Here is a 17,735-nt window from a genome sequence, read left to right as displayed (position 1 = left end):
AGGAGAACTAGATCCAGGCCAGATTTTTAGAGTATCTACATGAAATAAATTTGCATACAATTTAAATCAAACTTATTAGTTATCCTGAAAAAATGGAATGGATCCTTACCTCCTGGACCTATACTGGACTCTAATGTTAAGTCCTTTTGTGTACATGCTATATGCCATTATTGAGCTCTATTTCGCTTTATACCATGTCCTATTTTTTGTTTTGAATATCTGTATACCCTCTTGGTAGCACATCCCCCCATTTTGGAAAATGTTCAGGCGCGACTCCTACGCTAAGGCAGAAGAGCGTCGCCCCCTCCCCCGCCAGCAGCTGCCAAACGTTTACAATAAAACAATAATAAACATAGTTTATTATTGTTTTATTGTAAAAAGGGTGGGGCCACGGGCTGTGACGAGCACGGAGGGGGAGTGCACAGCACTCCTCCGTGCGCATGTATGTTTGGCCGACTGGCACTGTGTTGCCGTTTGGAGACACCAGGCAGACAATCCACTCTGCCTTAGAGCGCCCTGGCTTGGTGCTCCGACCAATCCGAACGCTGCTGTTGTGCTGCCAGCAGCATGGCAGCAGCATTCAGATTGGCCACAGGGCAGGCTGGGATCCTGTGCCTGGGGCTGCAGTGAAGGCAATAGGAGCGGTGCGGTTGTGACAGCGGCAATGATTCAGGTAAGTGGTTTTAATTAAACACATTTTTCTCCGCCCCCTGTCATGCGCTGCCCACGCCCCCCAAACGCGCCATGAGCTGCTCCTGAAAATGTTCCCTTGCTACCCTTCTCTAAATTAGGACTTTGGTGGAGCCCTCAATGTATGGGAATCCTGGATCAATCATAGAGAATTAGAGGGTCAAATTGTGAGGACCAGCTTGGTCTTTAAAGCACTTCAGAATTCCAGGCGGCCACTGAGGTTTCTGATTTCTTCAGGAGGAGTATTGCATAGCATGGTCATCTGAAAAAGAAAAGACGCCCCTCCCATGCAGGACTTTCTGATCATGGTAATGAATCGTTAGGGGTGGTGCCAGCCTTGATCTGATGGTCCATCCTGAGTGGGATGTGCATGTGTGAAGTCTGACTGATAAACTCAAGCCTTATTAATCCTGATCTGTGACTTGCAAGGTGTGTGAGCAAGAAGATCCGGAGGTGGGTGGGGCCCAGCAACCCTGGATAGACTTCTCCAGACATTGCTTCTGCTCTGTGGGAAGGCGGTGTCTGACTTGTACTGTGACCCCTGAGCTTCTTCTGTGTTTTGACAGATGTCCTAGCAAGGAAGTGGTCAGTAACTAACAGAGAATTTTTTTTTATTATCGAATGCTTTTGTGCAGGTGGTAAATCCATTCAACAAATGACCTTCTGTCATTCCCAGCAATGTTGCCCTGAAAGATTACTATCGGTTATGGTACAGTCTCACTCCACTTTTAATCAATCTCTTCACCCCCAGGGGATCTGAGTGGGTCAATTTAGTTAAATGTATTTACTGTCAAAGACTAATCAGGTCCTAGGCAACCCGGAAGTGACCCTTTCCTTGTCCTTCCTTTAGCTCGGTGTAGGCCTTAGGTAGAAATGCAAACGAGGTTGTCTATATTCATTTTTAATATGGTATTTCTGTCTTTATATACTTTAATGATCAGCCGGGGGTCATTACGGGAGCTGTAGAATTATTTTTTAAGTGTTTTACTCATGCAGCCGCTGTTTAAAGTATGTACTGATAAAGGGAAATAATGGGCCTTTAGTCAATTTTCCTACTTTTTGTACAGGCTGGGACATTAAAAAACTGGCCAGGTGGCAACCCAGTCTGCAGATACTTCCAAGACTGAATGCCGCTTGTCTGGAGAATCGTAATGAGAGGGCGAGCAATGTCAGTGGCATTTTCCTGCTGCATACAAGGGTAGTGTGTGTGAGTGGCAGAGAAACTCTGAAGATATGAGATCACTGAAATTTTGCGGCAGAAACGTTGACCTCAGCTATCTCATCTTTGGCTGGCAGTGCTACAGCCACATTTCTGCCCACGGTTTGGTTGTGGCTACCTATCTAGTTAGTCCAGACTTACATAGCCACTAGGTTTACTGAAACTATAGGAAAGTTGGTCCTTTTTTCGTCCCAACACTTGTTTTTTTGTACTTTTGCACTTTCAAAACAATATCAGCAAATCCAATAGGTTTTGTCCATGAGAGATCTCTTGGATTTGTCAATGTTTTTTTAGACATGTTGCACAGCAGTGTGGGCTGCTGTGCAGTACAGCTCAAAGTATAAAAATCGAAAGTGCTATGACATGGCCAGCGTCCTAGCGCTTTTTTATTTTGAAGCCATGTTGCACAGCAGACCGTGCTGCTGTGCAATAAAAAAAAAAAACATGAAATAAAGCCAAATAGCACTCTCATGCGCACAAACTATTTGGATTTGTTTAATTGTGTGAAGCAGACAAGAGGAAGGGGGAGTAGCAGGAACAGAGGCACCCTGGGGTAGGGGTCAGCAACACTACTGTCATTGGGAGGAGGATGGGTGGGCAAGCAACACCAGGGAGGTGTGGGGGAGGAGGGAGAGAGACGGAACAAAGCGGAGGGCCAGGAGGTGCGTGGCACCAGCAATACGAGGGAGGTGTGGGGCAGAGGGAAGGAGCAGCAACACAACAAAGCAGGAGGATGGCAGGGGAAGGCGCTGCTGTAGACACAGAGTGCCTGAAATCAACTAAAAAAGTACCTGCAAAAGCCTGCAGGGATGGGTAGCAGTTCGAGTTGCTACCTGACTGTTTTGTTACTGTCCTGGCATGTATATATATATATTTTATATATATATATATATTAACTCCAGCAGGTCCAAAGAGGCGCGCTCATCTCATGTCGGTGCCTGCAGCAGGGAGGGACCTACTCCCATCAATAATCTTCACACCAAGTTGATAATTAAGTCAAGGATGCGGCACTCACAGGATTAGATCAGACTTCTTTTATTCCATCACAGGACCCCAAACAAACTGACACCAACGCGTTTCGACCTTCCCGGTCTTGATCACGGTGAAAGCAGGGGGATGGCAGGGGAAGGTGCTGCTGTAGACACAGAGGGGGTCATTCTGACCCTGGCGGTAATTACCGCCATGGCAGAGGTCGGCGGTAGCACCGCCAACAGGCTGGCGGTGCACCGCTGGGCATTCTGACCGCGGCGGTTCAGCCGCGGCCAGAAACGGAAAGTCGGCGGTGTCCCGCCGACTTTCCGCTGCCCTTGAGAATCCTCCATGGCGGCGGAGCGCACTCCGCCGCCATGGGGATTCTGACACCCCCTACCGCCATCCAGTTCTTGGCGGTTCTCCCGCCGGGAACAGGATGGCGGTAGGGGGTGCCGCGGGGCCCCTGGGGGCCCCTGCAGTGCCCATGCCAATGGCATGGGCACTGCAGGGGCCCCCGTAAGAGGGCCCCAAAAAGAATTTCAGTGTCTGCCTAGCAGACACTGAAATTCGCGACGGGTGCAACTGCACCCGTCGCACCTTCCCACACCGCCGGCTCAATTCTGAGCCGGCGTCCTCGTGGGAAGGGTGTTTCCCGCTGGGCTGGCGGGCGGACTTTCGGCGGTCGCCCGCCAGCCCAGTGGGAAAGCCAGAATGACCGCCCGCGGAGCGGTCTTTCGGCGGGAACCGCGTGGCGGGCGGCGACCGCCGTCCGCCGCGGTCAGAATGACCCCCAGAGTGCCTGAAATCAACTAAAAAAGTACCTGCAAAAGCCTGCAGGGATGGGTAGCAGTTCGAGTTGCTACCTGACTGTTTTGTTACTGTCCTGGCATGTATATATATTTTTTATATTTATTTATATATATATATATATATATATATATATATATATATATATATATATATATATATCCCTACCAAAAAAAAGTTATAAATGTTTTATCACCTACGCACACTTGACCTTTCCACTATAGAAAATGAACACAAACAGCTAGTATGTTTTTTCTGAGAACGGTAACCCTAGGTCATACCCACCTGGGCCACAGTTCTTCCTACAATATAGTACAAAAAATCTTGCATATATGAGATCTGGAAAACTCAGTAATAGCCTGGTATGAAATTCTACCAGAACTGGACAAACGCTCTGGAAATAAAACACCCCAAAAAACAGATAGAGAACTAAAAGTTGAAGTGATGTGATGTCACTTGTAGCTCCCATTACTTCATTCTTGGTTTTCCGTACCATATCCTAATAGTGCACCAAACTCTTGATACTTGACTCGTTTATGGATTTCTATTCTCTCTGTGAGAATTTTATTTTACTGATGGGTGGCAGCAGTGCTTATTTTAAGCCAGTGGTTTCCAGGGTGTGGCACCAGCACTTATTTTTGAGAGCCAGCACTTAGTTTTCTGCATTAGGCATTTACTGTGAGCAAAAGACACATATGAGAAAGGTGGAGGAAAAGAAAAATGAAAAAGCAGCAGAAAAGGAGAAAGTAGAAAGCTGCAAGAGTGAGCTGAAGGGGCTGGGAGTGGCTGTAAATGGATTAAAGTGGCCCGCGATGGCTTTAGGATTAGGCTGCCTCAGTATTCTGTGCTTGCACATTTAATTGCAGCAGCCGTGGGTTTCAAAGGAGAACTTTGGGCACTGGCACCTTTTTATTTACAAATTAAGTACTGGGCAGTGTCATGGAATTTTACCCGTTGTTCTTATTGTAACCATGATGCTCAGTTCTGAAAGCAATGTGATGCGTTTTATATGTTTGTTGTTTAATGTCTTAAAATAAAAATTAGTCTGAATAATGTTTTCACTGGCAAGAGACTAAACTAACCAAACAGTACACAGCCATGGGGTTTGCAAAAAAAGGCATTAAAAAAAAAAAATAAATAACGTGGTGACCACACTGAAGCAAATCAGCTGGCGTTTCACTTTTAGGTCTGGTGTTAGACAATACTTTTTAATTTTAATAAATTATATATAATATATATTTACTTATAGGGGCATTCAGAGAGCCCTATTCATCCATTTGTTTGTTGTTGTGTCAGTCACATTTGTCTTCCGCCCACTACAGCATACAAAGTGGGACAGTAGGACAGACTGCTTCAGCCACTGGATAACTTTACTGTGAGTGGCAGTATTTTGCTCTTCACGAGGAGCGCATACTTACAAAAACAAAATCATTTTCCTGCCAGAGACTACTCTTTCAATGCATCCATTTTGAGAGGAGAAACATAGTTTTGCGGTTATCGTACAGTTATTTTTATATTAGTGGGGGTCCAGCGGCTTTACCAACAATAAAGTTTTACAAAAACTTTAACAAAACAAGCATTGACAAAGCCAAAAGACTGGCGGTCAACACCAGATCTATTGGCCTTGCGAATGCTTGTTTTAACTTGTCTTTCAATTTTCTGTTTATCTATTTTCACAGTTGTAACACCTGTCGTGTTTCACTCGACATGAAGAGCCGGATTTAGAATTGAGTTACTCCATCACAACACTGACGGATAGCCTATCCACTGAAATCTAAATCCCATATGATATAATGGAATTTAGATTTTGGCAGACGGGCTATCTGTCACTGTTGTGATGGAGTAAACTATCCGCCAAAATCTAAATCGGGCCCTAAGTTCTTCCTAGGGGTAGTGTAATTGAATAAGTTAACATGTATGCAGTTCAGTCCTTTTAAATGGCATGTACCAAAGTTATCTTCCCTGGTGCAGTCAGAAATCATTTGGACTGGTCTTTAAAGTTGAGAGATCGACCACTTTCAGCCACTGGTGTGTCATGGAGCAAGGACATAAGAGGTGAAATTTTTTACGATATTGGATAAACTTGAACCATTTTACAAGAACAGATGATGATATGTGTGCTATTAACCTCCCTTACCCAGTGGTATCTATTCTGATCACCATTTGATTTGCCACTGTGGGACAGACGAGAGAGGACACAACACTTTCAGTGGCTCAGGGCGTCTTTCAGTGAGTGAGACCAACATTTCCTGTCTGCAGTCTCTTCTACCTGCTAAGTGGTTCTTTCTCTGCACTCCAGCATGAGGAATGATATCGTTTGGACAAGGTAAGGCTTGGGCAAAAATCGTATTAAATATGTGGTAGAGGATTATCACAAATATAACACATTTGTGCTCTTTAAAATGCAGTAATACTGCATTGGGTAATATCATTAAATTATAGGAAGCACTGCTTTCACTAATAAATGTTGAGAATCTGCCACTGACACTGTTTCTACATGTTATTCCCCATTTAAACTAGATCTATAATAAAACTACTATTGCTGTGTGCAGTTCGTAAATGCCAATTCAAAATATTACTGCAGGAGGTTGACGGGCCAGATGTATTAGCCATTTTTACACTCACAAATACTCCGACGTGGTGTCTGCGACCAGAAAGATGCTTTTTCAGAGTTTCTTAGGAGTCAGAAAAGTTTTTCTGACTCATAAAATGGGATACCAATTCGGTATCTCTAAAGATCATTTTGTAGGTGTCCCCTCAAAATACTGAATCAGTATGCTATGTATCAATGTTTTGAATTGAAGTCCACGTAGAAAAAAAAAGTTCATAAGTAGGTGATAAACATTTGTGAATCAAAAGAAAAGTTTGGTGGGGAATAAGCGTTGGTCAATGAGACAACAGCCAACTCAAAAAACAAAACCTATGTTCCTTTATAATTGCAGCCCAGTTTCCTTTACTGAAAACAGGCTACATAAACAATGCTTAATGTGTATAAAAGCAATCACACGCAGAGCTCTGCTGACACCAGCGGGCCGCCATCCCTTTGATGGCCTCCAATAACAGTGAGTCATAATTTACATACAACCTAATTAAAAGCCATTACATAAATTGGATAGTGACCCACTATGTTTCGAAATTTTAGGAACTAACCTATTGTTACATAGGTCGTTTAGTTTAGTACAATTATTTAGTGGTCTCAAAAATACTGGTATCAATTTGTACCCTCTATATTGCAACCAGTTATTTGTACACCTGGCCCCTAATGATGTACAAAATGTTCACCACTCCATCACAGATAGTCGCTATATAAAAAAACAATGTCAGAAAGTGCCATGCGTTGGCACAATGGAATACACAAATAGCCAGGCTTAGAAGCAGCTGGAAAGGGGTACTGCTTGGAGCTAATGAGCTGTCAGAATCACTCAGTCTGATCCCAGACAGCCGAATACAGCCTGGGTGAGTGTCTACCGCTGACGGAGAATTTGTGATTTAGTGTCTGAATTTCAAGGTCCATTCCCAGCTGCCAGCTCCGAGGTGACCCCACCATCCTGATTCACAGCCATCTGCATGGCAAGGATGCACACAGACCCTCATCCTGCAGGAAGGTAATCCAGGTTATAGGAGGAGAGGGTAAGTGGACTGCAAGAGAGTTTTTAATGAGCTCTGCTGCCTGATTTGCTTGGATCAGGCTTAGATGGCTTTGAAGCCATTCTACGGCTATCTGGAGGGGTCAGGAAACATCCTGCCCTGAATCACTAGCACAGTATTATCTACAAGGAGAAACAGCTCTGATGTGGAAGGTGTGAAGCAGTAGGTCCAGTGTGCACCAGTGCTCTGTCCCTGGGCAGGTGAGTAGCTGACTGTCTATCTGCCCGCCAGTCTTCCTGTCTGTTCTGTCTGCATCCATCCTATATCTCCCTTAGGTGAGCCACTTCGCGACGTCATTGCTACGGCTCATACAGGTTAGGTTGTTAGAAACAACAGCCTTATAAACCATAAAACAACCACATGCACCACCAACACCTAGGAAAGAATCGCTGTACCTTGCACAGCACAAGATCTCCTAAGACCCCAAGCAGAGGGGCTCACACCGCTGTCACAGGACAGGCGGAGGTTCAAGCCCCGACTTCCACCCTGTGATAATCCACCCAGCGACAACTGTACAAACACCTGGTCCTCAAGCGGGTTTGGGCAGTGGTTGCAATGATATATTACCTCGTTCAGAACACAATAACAGTGACAACCTCACATCTCACACAATTCTCACCATTCATCTCTGTGCATGGTGTTGGAGATCTCATCTCACAGCACCGTGGACTCTTGTGACCTACATTCCCACCCAGAGTAAATGCACTTCCTAAGGTCATACCAAGAGTGACCCAAAAAACATTTCTTTCTTGACAATTAAGATCTGATTCTAACTTCAGGTCTCAGCAAAGTCTGTGCTTATTATTATTTTTTTTGCTTTCCTACTAGTATGTGACCTGATCTCTATGTTCTGATCAAACCCCAAAAAATGCCCATTCACGAAAAGTGGCGGAAACGCGTGAAGCCTTAATGTGAAATGTAGGAGCCCTTTTGAGAAACCCTCCAGGGATAGAAGGCTGTGATAGGACATCAGACCTCTATCCCTGCATTAGTATTCGTTGAATGTCAACATTTCTTTACAAAGAATAAAATTTGCTTCCAAAAATAAATGTTGGCATTCAGAGAACACATTGAGGAGACCCGCAGAAGGCGTGTCCCCTGCAGGTGCCAGCATCTCTATGTGCAAGTGGTCCCTTAACCCTTTTAAGGGTCGAGCGCACAAGCACTCCGGCTCTGTTGTATTCTCTCTTTGGGCTTGTAACCACGCTCATGTCACGCCTGTCACTTTCATTGGTTTGTGGGCTCACCTTTTAAAATCCACTTGCTTTAATTAGTGAATGTCATGCATATGTCATGCCTTTTCTGGTGTTTAGCCCTCCTAGAGCGCACCCATCAACTACTGAAAATTTACGAGGCTTGAAATTTTCAGCCTGGTTTCTGCACTACTTTGGCTTTCTATTGTCCATGCAGAGCGATTGAGTTGGGTTTTACATAGCGCGATCGAGCTCGTTTTTTTTGCTTTTTAAATTCAGCGCGATCGCGCTGCGTTTTACATAGCGCGATCACGCTCATTTTTTTTCTTTCAATTTGTGTGGCAAGGAAAGTCTGGTTAGGAGTTTACAACGCTAATAGCTCTACCTCCAGCAAATGCGAGACTCGTTGAATTGCAAATGCTTATTTTGCATGTTGGTGGGTGAACATCGGTTTGCAACTGTAATCACAGTGAAAACCACTGACCCAGTGCTTTCTTGCTTGGAAAGGGAAGGGAGAACAACATAACATGGCCCCTTCCTTTTGTGAGTTGTTGTGGGTCATAAATTGTATTGCGTTCTGCATTTGTTTGCTTACACAAATGTGTGATTCTGCAATTTGTACGCCCTGGGCCACGAAAATGCTTTATGCATCAGGCCCTTAGACTGGTCTCTCTCATTCTCTTCTGAAAATACAGGGTGACAGCATCACTTTCCTTCTGCTCTGTGGTAGAGATCTGTTGCTTGCTAAATTTCAAAGGGATGAATGAACAATAAATTAATGGACCTTTTCTTGATATTGCAGTCTGCAAGATGGTGGGCTAAAATGCATTGTTTTTGGGTATGTAAGATGCTCACAGGATTTCAGATGATCAGAAATTCTCTCTTCGTGTCCCACAATACACTTCTCATAAATGTTTAAGAACAACTTTAACATTGCACAAGATGACCACCTTAGGCCACATTTCCAAGGTGAATACAGTACCATTTTGCAAGATGGCTACTGCATTGACCAGGGAAATGTTGTTTAGTGAGTATAATGTTTATTTGTTCAGCAGGCTTGGCTTGACTAACTATTTGATCTTTCTGTCGTTTCTTTCCATGACTTCAGAAGATATACATTACTTTGCAATTTTAAATGTGTATACACACACACACACAAATGCATGCACTCACTCGCGCGCACACACACACATATATTCACAAAAAATACACGTTAATGTGACATTTTAGTTAGGTGATAATGCCAGTTAAATTACAACATTTTAAACCAAGATAAATTTCCCAGTTATAGTTAACAGAAGTAACTATACCTTGCCGCCCCTCCTTGTACAGTGTTTTCATCAATGATCTAATTTTAGATGTTATCTATGATGTCACCAATGATGGTATAGAAACTGTCATGAGTGATGGAATATGTGACGAAATAAGCAGTGCATGGTGCGGACACCAGTTATAGTAACTTCAGTTAAATATTACTATTGAATCTCAGTGACTTTTTAGTTAAAATGCTATGTTTTAGCTGACATTATCCCCTAACTATAACAACTATAACAACATTTTATTCTCTGTTTTTTTTCACTGAATTTTTTAGCTTTTGTAATGTAAAGTATGATAGTATTACGAGACCTAACTATAACATCCCTTTAACCTTTGTTTTTTTCAGTGATTTTCTGATTTTATTTTAAACGTAACATAACAACATAAAGGGATGTCATTTTAAGTAAGACCGACTGCCTTTGTCAAATAGTCAGAACATCAAAATATAAAAGGCTGACCTATTGGCTTTAGCAGAGGGTCAGCAAATCAACCTTTATAAAGCAGTCCTAGTGGCTTCGCCAAGAAACCACCACAATAATTTATTAATAACTGTAGTCCAATGTATTTCCTTGTACATACATAGCAGTAATTAATAATAATTACTGTCTAAAAAATATTTTAAATAAAGCATTTTAGTCAAAATAACCATGAGCATGCGTTGAGTCTTTTTTTACGCTCTTTAGGTAATAAACTGCAGCCTTAGGACCAACCAAATGGAGTGTCCACACACCAACTGAAGACTGTAAAGCTGCAGCTCAGAATGCTTTAGAATAAATGGCTAGCTCTCCAGGGGTCATGTGTTTAATGACCCTGGAGACTTACTGTAACTTTTTAAAAAATACTCTGTGGGGCTGCTGCAGTCATTGCAGCCTACAATAAGATTTAAAAAATGCTTCATGGTTACCCTACTCCTTCTAGGGGCACCAAGAGGATGTAATAATTTATGTGACTAGATTTCGCAAGCCATTACAGGGTGCTCCCTGGCAGAAGCACAGTGTATTTAATGAACATCTGTTCTGCTCATTTCATATTCATGCCCAGGGTTTTTTTCTTATTTTTGGGGGGTTTCAATTGTTGGGGGTGAAGGAGAGAGGCTCATAGCCTCTGCGGCCCGGTAGCTCCCCGCTCAACCATGAGCAGGAGCCACCATACAGTTGTTTTCATGGTGGCCCCGGTCTCAGCCAGACACCCAACAACTTTTAATAGGGCGAGGCTCATGGCTACCGCAGCCAAACTGACTACAAGCCAACACCCACCCAGGGTCCTGGCTGGAGCCACCAACACTTTCTGTTTTTTAGGGGGTACCCTGGTCCCACCTGGGGTATGAACAACACTGAGAGCCCAGAGGTGCCAGTCGGAGACGGCGGTACTGTTTTGCTCCTGCTCGGCTGGAGAAGCTTTTATTTCTACTCCCACCAGCCAGGAGCAATCTTATGTTCCCTGCCCGAGAGAAAACAGGAATGGAGTTATATTTCTGTTCCCTGCTTGCGCTTTCCAGGCCATGGAACACAGTGCGCTGGGTGATGGGGTCCCTGGGACACTGCCAGGATTGGGTGCCCAGGGCCATTTTATGGCTTGGAGAGGGGTGCCCTAAGCCCCCTCATCAAATAAACATTTCAACAGGCCCTTGAAGATGGTAACCCCATGGCAATTAAATGGTTCTGGGAGGAGAGCTGCAAGCCCTCCCCCTCCCCCCACTTAAAAATAATTTAATTTCCTGCAGCCTGGAAATGGTGTCAGCAGGGTCATTAAGTGGCTTGGATAGTCAGGGCACTTGGCCCTTCCCGTTCATTAAAAAAATAATTTTCAGCAGCCCCAGGGGATGGGGCCCTTGAGTCCATTCAGTGGCTCAGGAAAGAGGGCGGTTGCATGTCCTCCTCCATTTCTAATGATAATGTGCCTGGTCTATACAGGGGGGTAAAAAAAGATACGTGCCGGAGTATGCCCTTTTAAAAAATATTACTGCATTACATTAAAAAAGTCCATTATTAGCCCCAGGGTGGGTCCCTCTGGGACCTCCAACAAGCCTCCAGGGTCAGGATATTCCCACGCTGTCTCCATATACCTTTTTTTTTTTTTAGGACAAAGCTGATCAGTCCTGAAGTCCTAAAGTGGCTGCCAAACATCTTTCTTGATGTGAGGCAGCCATTCAGATCTTGCATGCTTTGTGGTTAAAGATCAAGCTTTCTGCCAAATTGGTAATTCCGTTCAGCAGTTTTCGCTGTATCGCTGATCAATTTTCAAAATTGCATGGGAAAGACACGTTTTGGGACCATCTGTTTGTTTTGGCCCCCGCTTGACAGATAACCCCGAAACTTCGATAACCCCGAAACTTCCCCAAAGGAGCTGATTTGGCTTAAATAAACTTTTTGTGAAAAGGTTTGTGAAAATTTGTCAAATGGCTGCAAAGTTATTAGCAAACCCAAAAATACATTTCCTATGAAAATCCTGTCCTAACTATAACTACATAGGGGCTTCCGCCACTATGTTAAATGAATATATATATATATATATATATATACATATATATATATATATATATATACATATATCTATATATGTTGTTTTTCACTGAAAAAAACAAAAGTTAAAGTAACTTTATAGTTAGGTGATGGCATCTCAGGTGACATAATTGATGACATCCTCCAATGACTGTGCTAGTTCATTTTACAGTTTACATAGTGGCAGGTAACTACCATATTACTTTTCAACCTTATTTTATACAGCCTGGGTCCAGCTAATGGGTGTAGCTGTTTACAAAACACATGTGCTTCTAATGCATCATAGGTATATAAAGATATTGAACATGTTATCAATCTTTGAATTCAAGAGGAACTCTTTCAGGGTGCAGATGAAACTTGATGACTTGTGACCAGTATGTTCCACACAAGCTTTTGGTCTGCAGAAAAAGTTTCTTACTGGGCGAAGATTCTACATAGTAGATTCTAAATATTGTAAGCTGCCTTGAGTTGTTAGAAATAATCATCTTAGCATGACAATTTTTACATAACATATAAGACTGTGCGCACCAGGTACTAACTTATGTACCTGTGCTTCTTTTGCTTCAGAAGATGGGCTTTCTGTAAAAATTTCACCATAGTGTGAAGGCTATAAGGGAGCATGATATTTAGCACCTTCAGACCTTAGTTATTTTAAGCAAAAAGTGAATCTTTTGACATGTTTCATTGAGAGATGACGGTTTTTACTAGATACATTTTAATTCTCTATGGTGTAGATCTCCTGAGAGTTTCACTGTCTGCATACAGTGTTGTACAGAGTACCCGCTCTCCGTAGAGTAAACACTGTTTGCAGTACCCACTTTTTAACTCATATAAACTTAATTTCTCAATGTAGGTTCGGTGACTTTGAGGGTTTTGATACATAGAAAACTTGTCTGTTAGTGGGGCTAGGCTAGGGAACTTGGTTTTCTCTGAACTGTTGTATACAGATTGAACACCCTGTGCAATGGGGGTTACCTATCTATCTGTAGTTGAATGTTAATGTGAACTCGGCTAGCCTTGAAGTTTATGTTATAAAGTAAATATTGAATATACCACATGCTTGCTACACCTAAAGGAGTTCAATCTGTGACGACATTAATGCTGTTTCATAGCTTTCTGATGTATTTTGTGCTTACTTTCAGGCCTCAAAGGCCATACAAATTTATAGAGTAATGTGTGCAAAAGAAGCTTGTATGATGTCATCAGTGATATCATCAATTATGTCATATGAGATGTTATCAGTGATATCATAAATGATTTCATAGAACATGTCATGACTGATTTAATAAGTGAGGTCATAAGTAATGAATGGTGGGGGTGCAAGTTATAGTTGGTGAATTTCTTTGTTTGTTGTGGTCAAAACATTAATGTTGCCACTGACTTATTCACCTAACATTATTTTAACCTTTGTTTTTTTCAGTTACTTTCTAAGGTTTTTTTAAACAAAAACAGATCTTTTTATTACACCTTACTCTAATGTTACTTTAACATTTTTCATAGGGAATGTCTAGGGTTTTGTTAACGTAAAGCAATATTTTACTACCATTCATAAAGCCAAGCTTTACCCACCATACATGGCCTTTGGCCTTCGTGTCAGGGAGTTGGCCACAGGGAGCCAACCACACACTGTGCGCAGCCTTTGGCCATGCACAGCAGGGGTTTAGCAACAGGGTCTGTGGTCAACCCACCCGAAGGCAACCAACCTCATGTTGTGCATGGCCGTTGATCGCACGCAGCAATAGGGTTGGCTGTAAGGCCTGACTTGCAGTCATACCCTGAATGCAAACTCCACACAGACAGTCAACCAAAGGCAATCAGCCCCATGTTGCACACATGCACAAGGCCTTTGCTTGTGCGTGGGGCTATCCTATGTTGCAGCCAGGCCCTGCTTCCAACTCCCAGCAGGCAGCCAACTCCACATTGCACACAGCCTTTGTGTGTGCGCAGCGGGGGTCGGTCACAGGGCTTCGCCAGCTGCCAGGCCCTGCAACTAAACCCACAGCAGGCTGTCAACCCCGTACTGTGCAAGCCTTTGGCATGTGAAGTGTAGGGTTGGCCTTAAGGCCCCAGCCCCAGACACCCCTTTTCCATGTCCCCGGACCTTAAAATAGCAGCTGCAACTTTCTGTTAGGTTGTGTCCAGCCAATTAAAGCTTTTCTATTAGTGCAAGCATTTGCAGAAATTCACGATTATTCGCAAATTATCCGTGACCTCAGATATACAAATGTATTTTCCCTTCAATATCTCAAAAATGACCTAAAGGATTTACACCAAACACCCAAAAGCACAATCTGCGTACCAACAGCTAGCTTTCTGCGAGCGTTGGTATAATTCCGTCCAGTGGTTGATCTGTAGTCGAGGTCAAAGGTTCTATGGAATTAACATGGGAAATGCAACTTTTTTGCCCCCCGCTTTTTCTCTGCCCTCTGCTTCACGTATCACCCCCAAACTTCCCGTGCACAACAAGAATCACCCCGTCACAGTTTTTTGGGAAAATTTAGTGAAGATCCGTCAAACAGTGCCAAAGATATATCCAATTCAAAAAACGCTTTGACTATAGAGGTGGTTTCCCACCTTTTCACTTCTGTGGACCCCCACATTATCATTACTGGAATCCAAGGACCCCCACTAAATCATTATTGGAATCTGGGGACCCCCCATTTAGTTATTACTGAAAGCTGGGAACCTAATCTGGTAATATTATTTAATTTTCTAAGCAGTCGCAGACCCCCTGAAGAGGCTTTGTGGACCCCCAGGGGTCCCCGGACCACAGGTTGGGAACCACTGGTCCATGAAAACAGGGTCCTAACTATAACTACCTACTGGTGACCACCAGTAGGTGATATAAATAAATATATATATTTACACATACAAATATATATAAATATATATATATATATATATACACATATATATGTACACATATATATATATATACATATATATATATATATATATATATATATATATATATATATATATGTACATACATATATATGTACATACATATATATATATATGAGAGCGAGATAGAGAGATATATATATTCTCATTTTTTGTAGTCAGATGTAAGCTAAATAAATACATTGATTATAATTGTGATTGGATTTATATAGCGCTTACTACCACTGATGTTGTATTGATGCATTTTATGGTGAGTAGCAGCTTACTCTGAAACCCAAGGTTAGTGGTTAATCTAGTAGTTATTGTTGGTTATTGCAATTAGTACTGTGCTTTCAAGAAAAAAATATATGCATTTACTCCAGTTACTTTGTGACATATTAATACCAGTTAGGTGTATCATTGAAGGGTGCTTTGTGGTTTCAGGTGAGTGGCTGATGAGAGCGATAGGCTGATGGAGATAAGTTGATGTTAGACTACGGGAATAAGGGTTTAAAGAGGAGAGATTGTGATCTATGAAAAGCGGTATTACCCACCCACCCTTCTTTCAATAAGAAGGATTGAGGAAGGCGAGAATGAGACTGAGAGGAGGCCATGCTCAGAAATAAAAGGTATGGATAGAATAGATGGTAGGAAGAGGGTTACTTCAAGAAAGAAAGTATGTCAAGGTCATTTTTTTCAATGGGAGTTTTCGAGGTACAGTCGGAGAAGGCTTTCTGAGATAGCAGGCAATCAGGGAAAGGAAGCCGTAGAAAGAAACATTATACATAGTGCTCCATATCAAGGGTAGACAACTTAAACATGCGATTTTGAATGTACACAGTATTTAAGGAGACTTAGCCTGTTGTGTACCAATCCAAAACCTTTTAAATGTAGTCTGGAGTGTCCCAATCTTGGTATAAGATCTGTACGATCTACTTGGGGAGTTGGCATCAATAATAAAAAGGACTCATTTTAAAATCTTGCCTCAATACATTTAAAGAACTTCCTTCAAAATTTTGTAATGAAATGTCTTTCATTCCCTCACTAAAGTAGTTATTTTGCATTGGCTGAGAGTGTGTCACCTACCTACAGTTGAATTTATACCTTGTTTTGTCACGTAATCTCATCCAAATGTATGTTGTGAGTTTTCAGGGTTTTTAGGGTTTTAGAATTCATGGATGTGTAGTGTTAAGAAGTAGTATGAGGTTTTTAGTGTTCAGTGGTGGGTAATGAATAGGGATAGTAAGGGGCTTTAGAATTCAAAGATGGGTAGAGTTTGGGAGTGGTAACGGGTTCTGAGGATGCAGGAATGAATAATGTAAAATTACATCTTATGAAATAAAAGAAATGAGTTCAAATGAAATCTCTCTCTCTCTCTCTCTCGTAATGTATATATATATATATATATATATATGTATATATATATATATATATATATATATGTATATATATATATATATATATATATATATATATATATATATATATATATATATATATGTTCATTAAAAAAAAAAATGTTACAGGGACATTATAGTTGGGTACACATTTTACCCATACAAAACCATAGAAATTCATCAGTTATAGTTAAACTGATAGTTATACGTATGTTAAGAAACTATAACTCATTGCCTAAAGTTACTTTCCAGCACAAGTTATAGCTACTTTAGATAAGTATAACTATAACTGCTGAATTTCTGTGTTTTTGTATGGGTAAAAAGTCAACCTAACTATAACGTCCCTGTGACCTTCGGTTTTCTTCAAGGAATGTCTATGCTTTTTTTATTGTAAAGTAATATAAAAATTACTGCACATTAATAGGACCACCGCCCACAGGGATGCACAGAGGATGGTGCACCGGGTGCGCCAATGGTACACCAAAGGCATGCCAGAGATGAGCCCGTCTGCGTCCGTCCATGCCTGGACTGAGCCCAATGCCAGGAACCCTTGTCTGATCAATGCCCAGCGATACTTTGCAGCAGTCCTTAAGATGCTAGACCTTGGATGCCATTCCCCAGCTGCTGTCATGCTTTGCCTCACAGTAGGACGTTTCACCTACACCTAATGTCAGTTCTCCAGGAGCCAACCACGCACACACCCCCAAGCAAATACTAACAACGCCCTCAACACCCTCTCCCAACACATACACCACACAAGCACCAACAATGCTTACACTACCGCTCTACAACACACGCTAAAGCAACCCTGCACGTCAATAGCCACTCGCATGCCTGCTTCTCAAAACACCATCACTTAGCGAATAGACAACAAAAATATGGGACCTGCTGAGTAGTGACACATCTGACATCCTCTTCCATCACAGAGACCTGGCTCAACCCCTCTTTGGCCCGGACATCACCACAGCAATCCCGGGGGGCTACAAGATCACTCAACAGGACTGTTAGAAATGGGGTCTTTGGTTGACAGTCAGGTTACCCCCTGTTCAAGCAAGGACCCTCACTCTAGTTAGGATAAAAGAGAATCACCCTCAGCTAACCCCTGCTT

General features: G+C 42.3%; 1 protein-coding gene across 3 annotated transcripts in view; it reads left to right on the top strand.

The window, feature by feature from the left end:
• The first annotated feature begins 439 nt into the window (after window positions 1–439).
• The window catches only part of LOC138261124 (testis-expressed protein 2-like), a 344,587-nt gene continuing 327,291 nt past the window's right edge, over window positions 440–17,735 (top strand). For all 3 annotated transcript variants that reach the window (XM_069209794.1, XM_069209793.1, XM_069209789.1), the window contains exon 1: window positions 440–673. The gene's annotated coding sequence lies outside the window, so the exon portion shown is untranslated. The remainder of the gene's footprint in view (window positions 674–17,735) is intronic.

This window comes from Pleurodeles waltl, chromosome 10 (assembly GCF_031143425.1).
Source record: "Pleurodeles waltl isolate 20211129_DDA chromosome 10, aPleWal1.hap1.20221129, whole genome shotgun sequence".
Taxonomy (NCBI): Eukaryota; Metazoa; Chordata; class Amphibia; order Caudata; family Salamandridae; genus Pleurodeles; species Pleurodeles waltl.
This window is presented reverse-complemented; position numbering and strand designations above follow the sequence as displayed.